The sequence below is a fragment of the Tympanuchus pallidicinctus genome, unplaced genomic scaffold (assembly GCF_026119805.1).
Source record: "Tympanuchus pallidicinctus isolate F22 unplaced genomic scaffold, pur_lepc_1.0 scaffold42, whole genome shotgun sequence".
Taxonomy (NCBI): domain Eukaryota; kingdom Metazoa; phylum Chordata; class Aves; order Galliformes; family Phasianidae; genus Tympanuchus; species Tympanuchus pallidicinctus.
Genome location: NW_026294761.1, coordinates 329,681 through 341,754, shown reverse-complemented (window position 1 = coordinate 341,754; position 12,074 = coordinate 329,681). Strand labels below are relative to the sequence as shown.

Sequence of the window (12,074 nt, the reverse complement as noted above, 5' to 3'; positions counted from 1 at the left end):
TCAAAGAAATGCAAGCAAGATTTAGCAAATAGTTCTGCAGCTTGATCCTACACAACTGATAGCAAGTGACGCTTGCAATATTCTACAGACAGTGATGGGATAAATAAAAATGAAATACTGTATCACTCTGCTTTATGAAACACATTTCTACTTTATAGCTTTATTTTTAGCCAAGCACACCTCCATCTCTGTTTATGGTACGCATTAACTTGATTTACAATAGCATGCAGCCCTTACAGTCTCCCTATGAAGCATTAATAACTGAAGAATCCAGATATCCTCACATTATTATGGATGTTAATACATAGTTCATTAAGCTCCTGTACAGCACTCAGCAACCTGAGCGCACACTGGCTCTTTTCTCTGCTTCCTTTGTACTTTCACTTGGCACTTTGATGAAAGCTATTTTTCTCCAAGACCTTAATCACATTCACAAGAAAAAAAGGTGAAGTTAGAGACTCATCTATGAAAAATCCCATTTATTAAGCAAACTAGGGTAATGTGCCAGCTTTCCCATCTCTGGGTACAAAGCTCCTTTCCAAAGGCTTCACCATTCCCAAGTCTACCTTTGAAACTGATATCCCTTGCTGGAAGAAAACAACATTAGCCCAGTAAACAATATAAGATCAATAACTGGTCACACTGCATGTGATGTACACGTGCACAGAGGTAAATAAACAGTTGATCTGAAAGGCTTAACTTGAAATAATTGAGTATTTCCCTTCTATTTAAGAGAACTCAATAAAAGATCTGGAAGTCAAGAAACTTTCAAAAACTAATCCAGATGACGCCCTTCTGGGGTCAAACATTAAAACCTTCTCTTTAGGACAAAAATCTCATTTATTTTCCACCCATTTAAAAATAAAAGGAATCCAAAGTTTACAAGTAAACAGAAACAAGCAAGCACTTCTGAATCTCTCTTGATCATGATAATTTTAAAATGGAAAAAAACCCAAAAATCTTCTGTATATTGAAACTTAAGCTATGGAAAACCTGAAGTGATCAAGTTTAAATGATCTCATTTGTAATCATGCCTACACTACAGCACTGAGCTTTTGTAACCATCCCTGTGAACACCTGGACTCAGAGAAGCCCTCTTACCACCAGGCTCACCCCTGGAGATCGTCTCAGGCAGCTCCTCTACTGGCGTCTCTTCCAGTTCGTGCTCAGAGCAACAGCCCAAGCTGCAAGCCACAGCCTGAAAGGATGCAGGCATCAGACTTTTATAATCTGGTTGGGCTCACGACATTGTATAACTGTACTTTGCCCAATCAACATCTCTGCACGTTACACAATGCTGAAATGCAGGAAGACACCACACGGCCATAAACTGTTACTACATGCCTCCACCACAGTTGAGGGAAGGGACAGAATCCCTGAGCAACAGCAGAGAGCACACGTAAGAACTGTGCGTGGAGGCTTAAGAACTTCTCATAACCCGGCCAGGGCCCTCAAAATCAAACTGCATAAATATTTACATGCCAGACTCCAGCAGCTGTAATCAGGACAGGGAATTTTCTCCTCCTGCCTCTGATGAACAAATTAGCATTTCCATAGCCCTCAGTTGTGCAACTTGCAAGGAAATATTTTTATTAGCAATTAGCCAGCTTTCAACAGTTCCCAGATCCAAAAGCTCTGCTCCGTAACACAAGGACCAGCAATCCAGTCTCAGCAAGAGCACAGAATGTACCCCACAGGGGCTCCTTCACTTTACTGATGGAACAGCTTTATCACAGAGATGCTCAGAGCCTGAGACGGTAAGGGAGGAGGAACAGGAGAGAGTTAAAACAACAAACTCCATTAGTTAATAATGTACAGTGTGTCCTTATCTCCCTGACTACCTCTATTTCTGGATGAGGATGGCACTCATCTGAAGGGCCTTTCTCCAGCAAGCACATCCCCTTTGCTTGCTGTAAACACCATTCCCCACTCTGAAGTCTCCCACGTAGATGCACGCCATTACCAGCCCTCCAGGAGGCCCTTTACATCTGTCATGTCCTAAGTCCAAACCCTGCCCCTGTACGAGGGAAAAGCAGCAACCTCGACATGAGTCTGCAGTGTTAACAAGCCACCATCACTCCTACAGCCAACGCCATGACTGTGTAAACAGGACTCCAGAAAGCAGCACTCAGCTGCGGGATGCTGCCCACGTTTCACCTGAAGAGCACCTTTTGAACCCAAAGCTGAGCAGGCAAAGGCCGAGGGCGCCATCTAGCTCCTTTCTCCCAAGGAGCACAGCAAGCACTGTACAATTAGCAAAGTTCATCAAGAGCTTGCTTCACTGGAACATCAGCGTAGGAGGCACTGGCACGTGCTTGTCCTTCCATCATAGGATGAACCACTGAATAGGGCACAATTAATTGTTATTACATGTGTTACACCGTTTATTAAGAATTCATGAAAGAAAGTCAATTATATCCAACAATAATTTTGTGTAATGTGCGTGTATATAAAAACACATTATTTTACATTTAGTCTCCACTGGAAAGAGATGCTGAAAGGTTCCCTCCTCCATTTGCTCACTTTCCAATTCTCAGCTTCTTTCCTAGGCTCTTGGCTTCCAATTCCCAACATTTGTGCCAAAGTTGACCCACAAAACCCAAAACATTTCCTAAGTCCAGTGAAGAGAAAGCTTACAGCCTCCAATGCAAGCTTCCCCACATCTGATGTTTTAAGATCAGAAATCAGCAGCTGTACAATAGACCCAGACAGCCTATGAGGTCGTTCATACTTTGGAGGAGTATGGTGGAAGCTACTCCAGCTTCAAGATATTTGATGTGCTTTCAGGGAGCACGAGTTGGAATCTGTGGTCCTTATGTGTCTCCTCCCATCAGATTCTATGACTATTTAATGGCAAAAAAAGAAGTTTGTTTTTCCACAACTTACAAGATATTTGCTTTTTGACTCTTCACACCTAATGACTGTTAATCTCTAGCATCCACAATTATTTCTTTAAACTTCTTTATTTCTTGCAAAAAACAAAACAAACGAATAACCAGGAACTCAAACGCTGTTTGCCATGGATGTCAAAGTTCAAAGTATAATTGAGTTCAATGCCAGTAACATTAGTTAAGTATTCAATTAACCAAGACTTGTATATTTACCTTACCATTAAGGCTAACCAGTTCAAAGGTCATCATCAGGTAGTGGACAATTTCATCATTACAAAAATTTGTTTCTCATTAGTTAGTATTTATACTCCATAATTTAGTTCAAACAAACCACCTGCTAATCTGGAGGCCTTCACTCCAAGTCCAGCTTCTCCCATCCACCAGACAGATCTAATTGCCTGTTGTTTGCATGCAATTGCTTGCAGTGAATAGGTACTTAATCACTGCTACACTTGAAATGAATGCTAATTCAAGATTTAATCTTATGGTTTCAAGACAGCACAATATTATACAGTGCATTTTCAAACACTGTAATAACGCAAAGGACAGGGGGGAATGAAAAGCTGAGAACAGAAATGGGGGATTTTATGCCACAGCACAGCAGTCTTCACCTTCTGGATCAGTCTGGAACAGGAGGAACCTCCAGATCAGCTGGCTCTCTTTCCAGCTGCCCCACTAAGCCTGTTTTACGCAAGCGAGCAGCGTGTCAGAGCTGCGCTTTACTTACTGTAATTCAAACCCTCTGGGAAGCTTTATGTGTTGCTGCATTTTATTGATGGAAGTGAAATCACAGCCGACAATTTATCTTTCACTTCTCCATGCAGGAAGCAGACTGTCGTAACGATCCTGCATAACCAGTCATCATTTTTATGCCTGCTTAATATTTGAAGCTTGGGCTGACAGAAGCACCTCTCTTGCTTGAGGATGTTACTCCTCGGAGGAGTTCACTTCTGATTACTGTGATGAAATCCAATTTTGTGCCTCTTTCCCAGTTACACAGTGCTCAGTTTAAGCATGAAACAAATACTTCAGAGAGACATAGCTGAATTACAAATGCTTGCTGGTAGACACGCACTGGTGAGCTGACACTTTACAGGCATTCTGAGTCTGAAGTATTTATTTAGGGGATGATTTTGCAGCACTCAAATTTAGGACAAAATTCTTTTTTGAAAGCATCTGTTTCTTCTATACTGAAAAGTGTCTCTTGTGTGCGAGGATGGAGCACAGTGGTGGACCCACAGAACTGAATTCGATGATAACATAACCCAGTGACCACAAGCACCTGGTAACCAAATCACTCCTTTGAACCTTCAGATATTGCCAGGTAATAACAAGAAAAACAAACAACATAAAAGGCAAATCAGATGCAATCACTGCAGAACTGTTAAGAAGAGGTTCTCTGCTCCACAACTTATTAAAACAAGGAAGAAAAAAAATACCCGTTCCAGCAGAGCAGGTGCTGCACAATACTCAGCTGTTGGACTGAGCCCTTTGCAGAGCAATAGAGACATCACCTTTGCATGAAAATCCATTTGAAAAAGGAGAGGGTGAGGTGAAGGATGTCACAGTAACCCGGCCAAACCATGGCTCAGTGAGCATTCTTCCTACCAAGTCCTAACAAATCCGCAGCGTTCAGCACCACTGAACTCATAGAAGATGTCATTACATCACACACAAACCAACCACATGACATATTAGTAAACACATCCACTTTGGTTTTTTCCTTTCTAAACCCTGCCTTACAGGCTGTGTTACTGTGTTTCCTACAGCTTTTCTTGCAATCACAGTATTTTTTAAATTCTAGGGTCTGAGAAGTCATTCAAGGCAGAACTATGGTTCATTCACACAAAAAGTAATTATCAGATGGAAGTGCCTTTAAAAATGCCTAGGGTTGATTTTTGTTCAAGAAACGAAAACACTGTCAAGAACAGACGAGGAGTGAAGCCAAAGCCATTTACTGCAAATGTGCTCCAAAAATTAACGGCTAAGGAACATGCTTTCTGTGACCTGCTACTGTATTCATGGGTCCATAAACCAAACCAGCTACCTACATCTCTCCTGGACCCTCAGGCATGTTTGCAGTTAGCAGCCCAAACTCAAATCACTGTTCTTTGAGGACTGACAAGGGTAAAACCAGTTCAGTGGCCAATACAGCACCAAGGGAAGCTGCTGGATGCCACCCTCACAGCATCCTTACGACACTCCCAGACGCCAGGGAAGCACGGTCAACATCACCACGTGCTTAGAAGACAGCATCCAGCCCAGTAGGTAACTCAGTAACTCAGCCAGAGGAACTCCACACAGCTAACCCAACAGCCCAGGCACCCAATAGGCCAAAACTTAATTCGCCAATCGCAAGTGAAGGCCGGCGACCAGCCCAGCAGCTCCAACCTGCCCAATGCTGCAGGCCACCGAATGGACATGCACATCTATACACTAAGTCTGGACCTGCCACATCTGTTGGCTCTTCCCACCTGTGGCATTATTTCGCTGTTACCATTTAGGCAGCACACAAACAGTTTATCTGCCTTGTTTTTTGACTGCAAGTAGTTTCTAAAGTGCACTCTACATTAGGTCAGAGAAGAAAATAGCAGACTGATATGGTAACAGGCTATGCAAAGAACACGGAAAGTTCCATCCTTCAGCTGAAGTTGCTGTTATTTTCATTTTCTTAAGGCAAAACATGTTTATACAAAAAATACCTTACAGCTTTGAATTCAATACGCAGTTTGCTCAGAGATCCGCCTGCATAGTGACCAGGTGAGTTAAAATCTCCAGTTGCTAAATTAAATGTTGTAAAAGAGGGAGGGAAGCAGAGAGCCACACTTTGCTCAGCAATCCTGGTTTCCCACTCACAGTTCAATAAGTGAAACGCAAGCGCAGCTTCGCAGCACTGCCCAAGTGCTCAGGCAGCCACAACTCCCCCTCCCACCAATCCCAGCCTCCTCCATCTGAAATGAAAAAGCCCTTTTAATCTTCAAAGCATGGCCACAAGTCAATCTCAAACTTAGCACACTTTTTAATTTTCTTTTTAATTATCCAGCTGGGAGAGTTATGCCCTCTTTGCTCAGTGACCTTTCATTCCTTCAGGATTATTTCAAGAAATCTTTCCTGGGAATGATCAGCAAATTTATACCACTTGCAGAGGAAATGTTTCCAAGCATACAAGCACTGAGAGGAGAGACAACAAGATTCTTTGTGTACTTTTGTGCAGGCTGCTTTTACTGGGGTAACCCAGTAACTGGGGTAACCCAGCACAGCACACTCTGCTCTGCAGGGCAATTACATTCTGGCTTCAAAGCAGCAACTGCAGCAGGCACAATTCTGACATTTACCCCAATGCTTTTCCAGCAGGCCATTGTTGCTGCACTGAGATTCAGAGTACTTGATCCCAGAAGAGAATTTCTTTCTGCTAGAACAGAAGGCAAGGGTGAAGCTGATAGCTACTGGTATGGAGATTCTTGCATCAGCAACAGCTGACCCAAGTTGGTCCTGTGAGTGCTGGCGTTGAAGCACAGCTTGGTTTGCCACAGCTGGAGCCACAAGGATAAATCAAGTTGTTACAGACATTAACGATTTTTAAGTTAACACCAGCACTTACACCCTGCCCACACACTAAACTGCATGCAACCCTGCTCTTGATTCCCACACCAATTACTAATTTATTAATTTTACAACAAGCCTGGAAGCGTTTATACAGACAGGCTCGTGTTTAACCAGACCTGCTGGTTAACTTCCCCTACTCATCTTTCAGGCAGATCGGGGTGAAAGTGCCCCATGGCCAGCAGTCACAACCTACTTCCTTCTCTGTGCGCATGGCAGCTGTGCCTGCTGCTTGAGGCGTGCATCACCACCACAGCCCTGCTTTCTGCGTTTTTAGGGTTTTTTTGCAGACATCTGTATAGCACTACTTGGAAAAAAAAAAATCACAATAGTTCTTGCTTAATTGGCATTACTTAGAGAAATACTATTTGGAGTAATACCATTTAGTCATACATTCTACCCTCAAACAACATTTTCCATTTGAATAATTAAGAGGAGAAAAGACCAGTACAGATAGAGTCTCCTTTGAAGATACCCACATGCTGTGCTCTCTCCATAATAAACCTATTACCTGCCACTGAACAACACAGTGTCTGTCACAGCAGCCTCCAGAACAATAACACCAATTAGACGCGGCCCCTCAACACACCGCTGTCCTGCGGTCGGTGATTCTGCAGGTTTAGGAAGCAGGCAGTGCTGCACCTGGGCAAGATTCACCTGGGCAAGATTCACCTGGGCAAGATTCACCTGGGCAAGATTCACCTGGGCAAGATTCACCTGGGCAAGATTCACCTGGGCAAGATTCACCTGGGCAAGATTCACCTGGGCTAACGCTGACCACGACATCCCCACCAAAGCAGAACAGCCAAGGGGCAAAGCCTGATAATCCATGGGGTTTGAGCTCATTTATACTGAGAAACTCAATGGGAAGTTTAACTGACAGCTTTGCTCAATTCGACTGTGCCTTATTAGACATCTTCACGAAAAGCACTGAACATTTTTTGATCCCTTCCAAAGAGGAAGGCTCGTTAGCTATGGATAATTACAAGAGCTTAGAATTACAGGAGCTCCTTCTGTCCTGGAGAAGGAGCCGCTCAGATCCGTGTCTTTATGAGAAGGGCTCATGCAGCACGTCAGCAAGAACTCAGGTTCCATCCTTTTCTCCTGATATCTGCAAACAAGACAGGCAGTGCAAACATCAGGTCAATGGAAAGCCTGACTCCGAGTTCACACCTCAACGCATGGCTACAGGTCCAGGGGAGTGCAACAGCACCACAGATTGTATCTCACGTCAAGACAGATCTTCTGTGCTCTGAAGTCAATATGCTGCAAACTGAGCAGCTCTCATTCATATTGCTCCTTCCAGATAGAATCTGCTCTCATTCATTCTCCACTGTCCAGCTAGAAAAAATAAATAGAGCAAGTAAACTATTACACTACCTTTACACAGATAATCACTATTACACTGATAATAACCATTATGCTCAGCAGCAACTCATGGCATTTCACACCCAAAATCGGATGATACCAATGCAAATATACACTTCCAGGACCATCAAACAACGGACACCTGTTGCTGTCCCTCTACATGAAGGGCACAGAACAGCATGAGAACAACACAGCTATGCCCTATGGTTCTATAAAGCAGGGACCTGGAGCTCCAGTTTTATTATATTATCATCTTTTTGTCAGCCTGGATCCCAACTGCTTCTTGGGTTCGGCACACACACAATAAAGTGTCCCAGAGAAATCAGTGCTCTTTGAGCCTTCACCAAAAACTCTGGTCTGCTGAAGTACACTCAAGCAAACGCTTCTGGAGTCAGGAACATCCGTGTCAACCTGCAGAAACAATTCATTTTGCATTAAAAAAATATTAATAAAAAAATGCTCCAGCTGATGCTTCAACACACCCTAATTTTCCTGAACATATGCAAAAGCATGGATGCATTTTCTTTGCTCAGGTATGGCAAGGCTCTGAATACAGCAATCTACAGTAAATGGGGTAAATTACATGGGGTAAATACAGAACTCAGGATTTTTCCTGCCACCTATTCAGACACAGTCATACTTTATCACAAGGCAGGCAAATAAACACATTTTATTTTCCTTAAATAACCTATACGACCTGAATACTGATGAGAATACACACACACACAGGCACTTTCTTCCCACAGGCACAACAAAACACAAACACTAACCTACATACTGAAATGCAAGGCAAAAGGCCAGAACATAGAAGCCCTTAAAATCATTACGTTTTGTACAGAAAACCACAAATACCCAGCAGATACACTTCAGAGCAAAAGCAGGAAGTCAGAGACTTGCATTAGGGAGCACCTTCCTCTCTAGGAATTCCAGAGCATTGGAAGTTGGGAGCAAACTCCCAGCACATCAACCACCTCATCACACAAACACAGCCAAGACTGACTGCTTTGGGTACCTTTTTAAATCTCCCAAACTGCCCTTTATTCTCTTAACTTTTGTAACCTTACAAGCACACTAACAGCCAGCATGCCACTAAAACGTTGCCCCAGGCTGTGATTTCATGGCCACGCAACAATTAAGGGTAAACCCAATTAAAATGTGTTACTACTTATAGAGTCCTAACTTACTCGGAGCATCCACACACAAGGCTAATGCCTAGGAATCCAAGTGCACAGAAACCCCTTCCAGTTGCTTTTTTAATTTCCTTGCTATGACAGCATTCCTGTCTACAGCTCATTCTCAAAATGCTTCAGCCAACTGTTCATGTGACACAGGCACTGCAATAATTTGATGTGAAAAGAAATGCAGACAAGAACTTGGGGGGACATTCAGCCATTTGATATCTGTCCTATGAGTCATTCCATTTCAAAACCATCACCATGTGAGTCAAACACTCCTTCACCATTTATACTCATTCAAGGCCACACTTCAAGCAACTTCAACCTAAAGGAAATGGCACAAAGTCAGCACTGTCTCTGTAGTCACAAGGGGCACAGCAAGCAAGCACTGGTTAAACCCGCGTGTGATTATTGTGTAGGTGTATGCAGGCATATAAATGAACTCTAGTATTGCTGTCACAGCCCCTAGAAGTTCAACGTGCCTAAAGGTACCACGTTGCTACTTACAGCTCCTTCAACACAATGACAAGCGGACAAATCTGCTCCTAAAATTACAACCCTCAGACAGAGCTCATCTCCTCTGGCATTTTGCTGACGTAAGTACAAGATCAAAGCATCGCCCAAGGAGAAGGATGCACCGGCCTCTGCAGTGCACAAGAGAAAACTCCACCATGCCATCACACTGAGGCGCACGCGACAACGGTTTGGTCCTCCTGGCCCGATGGAACATCCAGCACTGAAGAACTGTTGGTCAGGATCTAACTCCTAAAGCGTGTTGGATTAGAAGGACAGAGGATGTGCACAACACATCATTGCGCACAGAGTATTTCTGATGCTGTATACATTCTTACTGCTGTGTTTGGAAAGGGAAGCTGCAAATTCTCATGTCAAGTGCAAGGTATAAAGCTAGAGCAGGAGACTTCACACGGACTCCTCTTCCTTCCTTTCCCCATCAGTGATGGACCAACAGCCCAACCCTTTCCCAAGGAGGCACCACTTCTCCTTTCACAGCCGAATTACCAACAAGAAATTCCCAATTAAGATCCTTCCCTCACTGAAGAGCACACAGATAGCAGACATTTCCTTCCCATAACCTATCGTCAGACTTTTCTTCCTTTAACTCAGTTGTCATAAGACCACTCCTAACAACTAGAAACATTTAGCCATAATACTTTCTTAGAAGCATAAGAAACACATTCCCAGCAGCAACACAAAGTTAGCACAATGTCTTAATGCAACCCACCCCTGGGAACAGCTCGGGAACATGGCAAATAGCTTTCATTTTCAGTGATTTATTTTCATGCTGCCTTAGGCTCCATCACGCTGCACATCTCTTTACTCATCCTGACCGTCAATATTTTCTTCCTGCAGCTTTCAAGTCAAATAAACCACGCTGTAACTGCAGTCGGGCCGTTTCATGACCACTAAGGCTCCATAAATAAGAGCACTTGATACAAATAAATTTTTCGGCAATACAAGAACCATCATCACCAATGGCAGAAAAAACGCTTTGTGCAGCCATCTGCATTTTCCCTTCCTACCATAAACGTCCAAAGGAGTGTTTGAAAGCAAGATAAATCTATGGAGAAAATGGCTCCAGAGAATCTTTTCGGTCTTGGGTTTTTTCTTACTGATTTTTATACGTGGTTCACAAAGATATCGAAAGGAACAGCTGCAGCAGAATAAAACCTTCCAAAAGCACCCTGCGTAAGACACAGCACTTAATGGAACAGCTCACAAGGGTGTGTTGCCTTCCTTCCCCTGGTACACACAGGGATCAGAAGAGTTCAACTGCAGCAGTTCAGACCCGGCCATGAGGGCAGTTCAGCAGGCGCTTCCTCAGCAATCCTCCCCCAAGATGGATAAAGCTGCCCTCGGGCAGCTCTGGGCAGCCTAGAGAGCGCTCCTCTGAGCCCCGCTCCACAGCACAGCAAGGAAACCCACGCTACTAAGGAAGCTAATTAATACTTCAGGACATAATAGGAAAAAAACAACAACAACATACAGACACGCTCAAAGAATGCAAACCCAGCCTGTCTTATTTTCAAGCCGGGAAGCAGTACTGCACACAAACGCAGCGTCATCTGCTAAGATCTGAAACAAACACGGGGAAAACCTACAGTCATATCACCTTCTGGTTTCCCCACCTCCTCAAACACTGCCAGTATCTTCAACTCCTCCCGAAGAAAACAGTCTCCAGCCCAGCAAAACCAACAGACGCACAACTCTTGTTTCTCTCCTGGAATTCAACTCCCTGTTAGCTTCAAGTACAGAAGATAGAAAATCTCATATTAGCAGTTGGAAAGGGTTTGCTTAAAAAAAAGTAATAACAATAACAATCACAGAAACGTTCACCAAATTGCAGCCCAAATTATCCTGCTCTGTGCAAAGCTGCTTCTCCTTCTGGTTTGTTTCTGTATTGACAACGCAGAAAAGGCACAGACAACATTTCCACCCAGCTCTGTGTATCTACTTAATGTGAGGGCCAATGCCTTTGAGAAAACGCGCACCAAGCCTCAGCCTAGCTGAATGCAAGGTTTAAAGACAAGTGACAGATTGGGATGGGTTTTAAACCTGAAGAACTTGGCTTGTTAAGGAACAGGTGGAACCCAACCCACCCCAGCTCTTTCCCTTATCCCCAGGGCTCTGACAAGACATTTTCAACTCCAATTTGCATCTTTCCTACAGCCAAAGGCTTGTTTAAATCCACGATAAAAATCTTAGGGGATGTTTAACCTCACAGCTAACCCAAGGCTGAATTTGTTCCAGCGCAACTCCCAGTTAACACTGCTGTAATTTCAAGCTACCTGGATCACAACTTGAAACTGGGAGTTGCAAAAGCTCATCAACTACAAATCCGATTGTTCTACACGTGTCCAGGATTGTTTCATGCTGCACTGCTCTGAGCTGCTTGCTGCAATAACCCCTTACTTCTAGTGAAATCACCCAGCAGGTTAAGGTGTGCAGTTCTAGTGCCTTGCTCTGGCAGAGTGCAGCACTCCAGACTGCTCCAGCGTTTGTTCTGCTTCTCCACTCG

At 43.7% G+C, this 12,074-nt stretch overlaps 1 protein-coding gene across 9 annotated transcripts in view; it reads right to left on the bottom strand.

The window, feature by feature from the left end:
• Positions 1 to 12,074, bottom strand: part of SLC23A2 (solute carrier family 23 member 2) — a 50,827-nt gene that overhangs the window by 37,281 nt on the left and 1,472 nt on the right. For 4 of the 9 annotated variants that reach the window (XM_052702025.1, XM_052702027.1, XM_052702030.1 and 1 more), the window contains exon 1: positions 1,102 to 1,216. The exons of 2 other annotated variants lie outside the window; for them this stretch is intronic. The gene's annotated coding sequence lies outside the window, so the exon portion shown is untranslated. Of the gene's footprint in view, positions 1 to 1,101; positions 1,220 to 12,074 lie in introns of those variants that run through there. 3 more of the 9 variants (XM_052702032.1, XM_052702029.1, XM_052702037.1) reach the window with 3 other exon arrangements.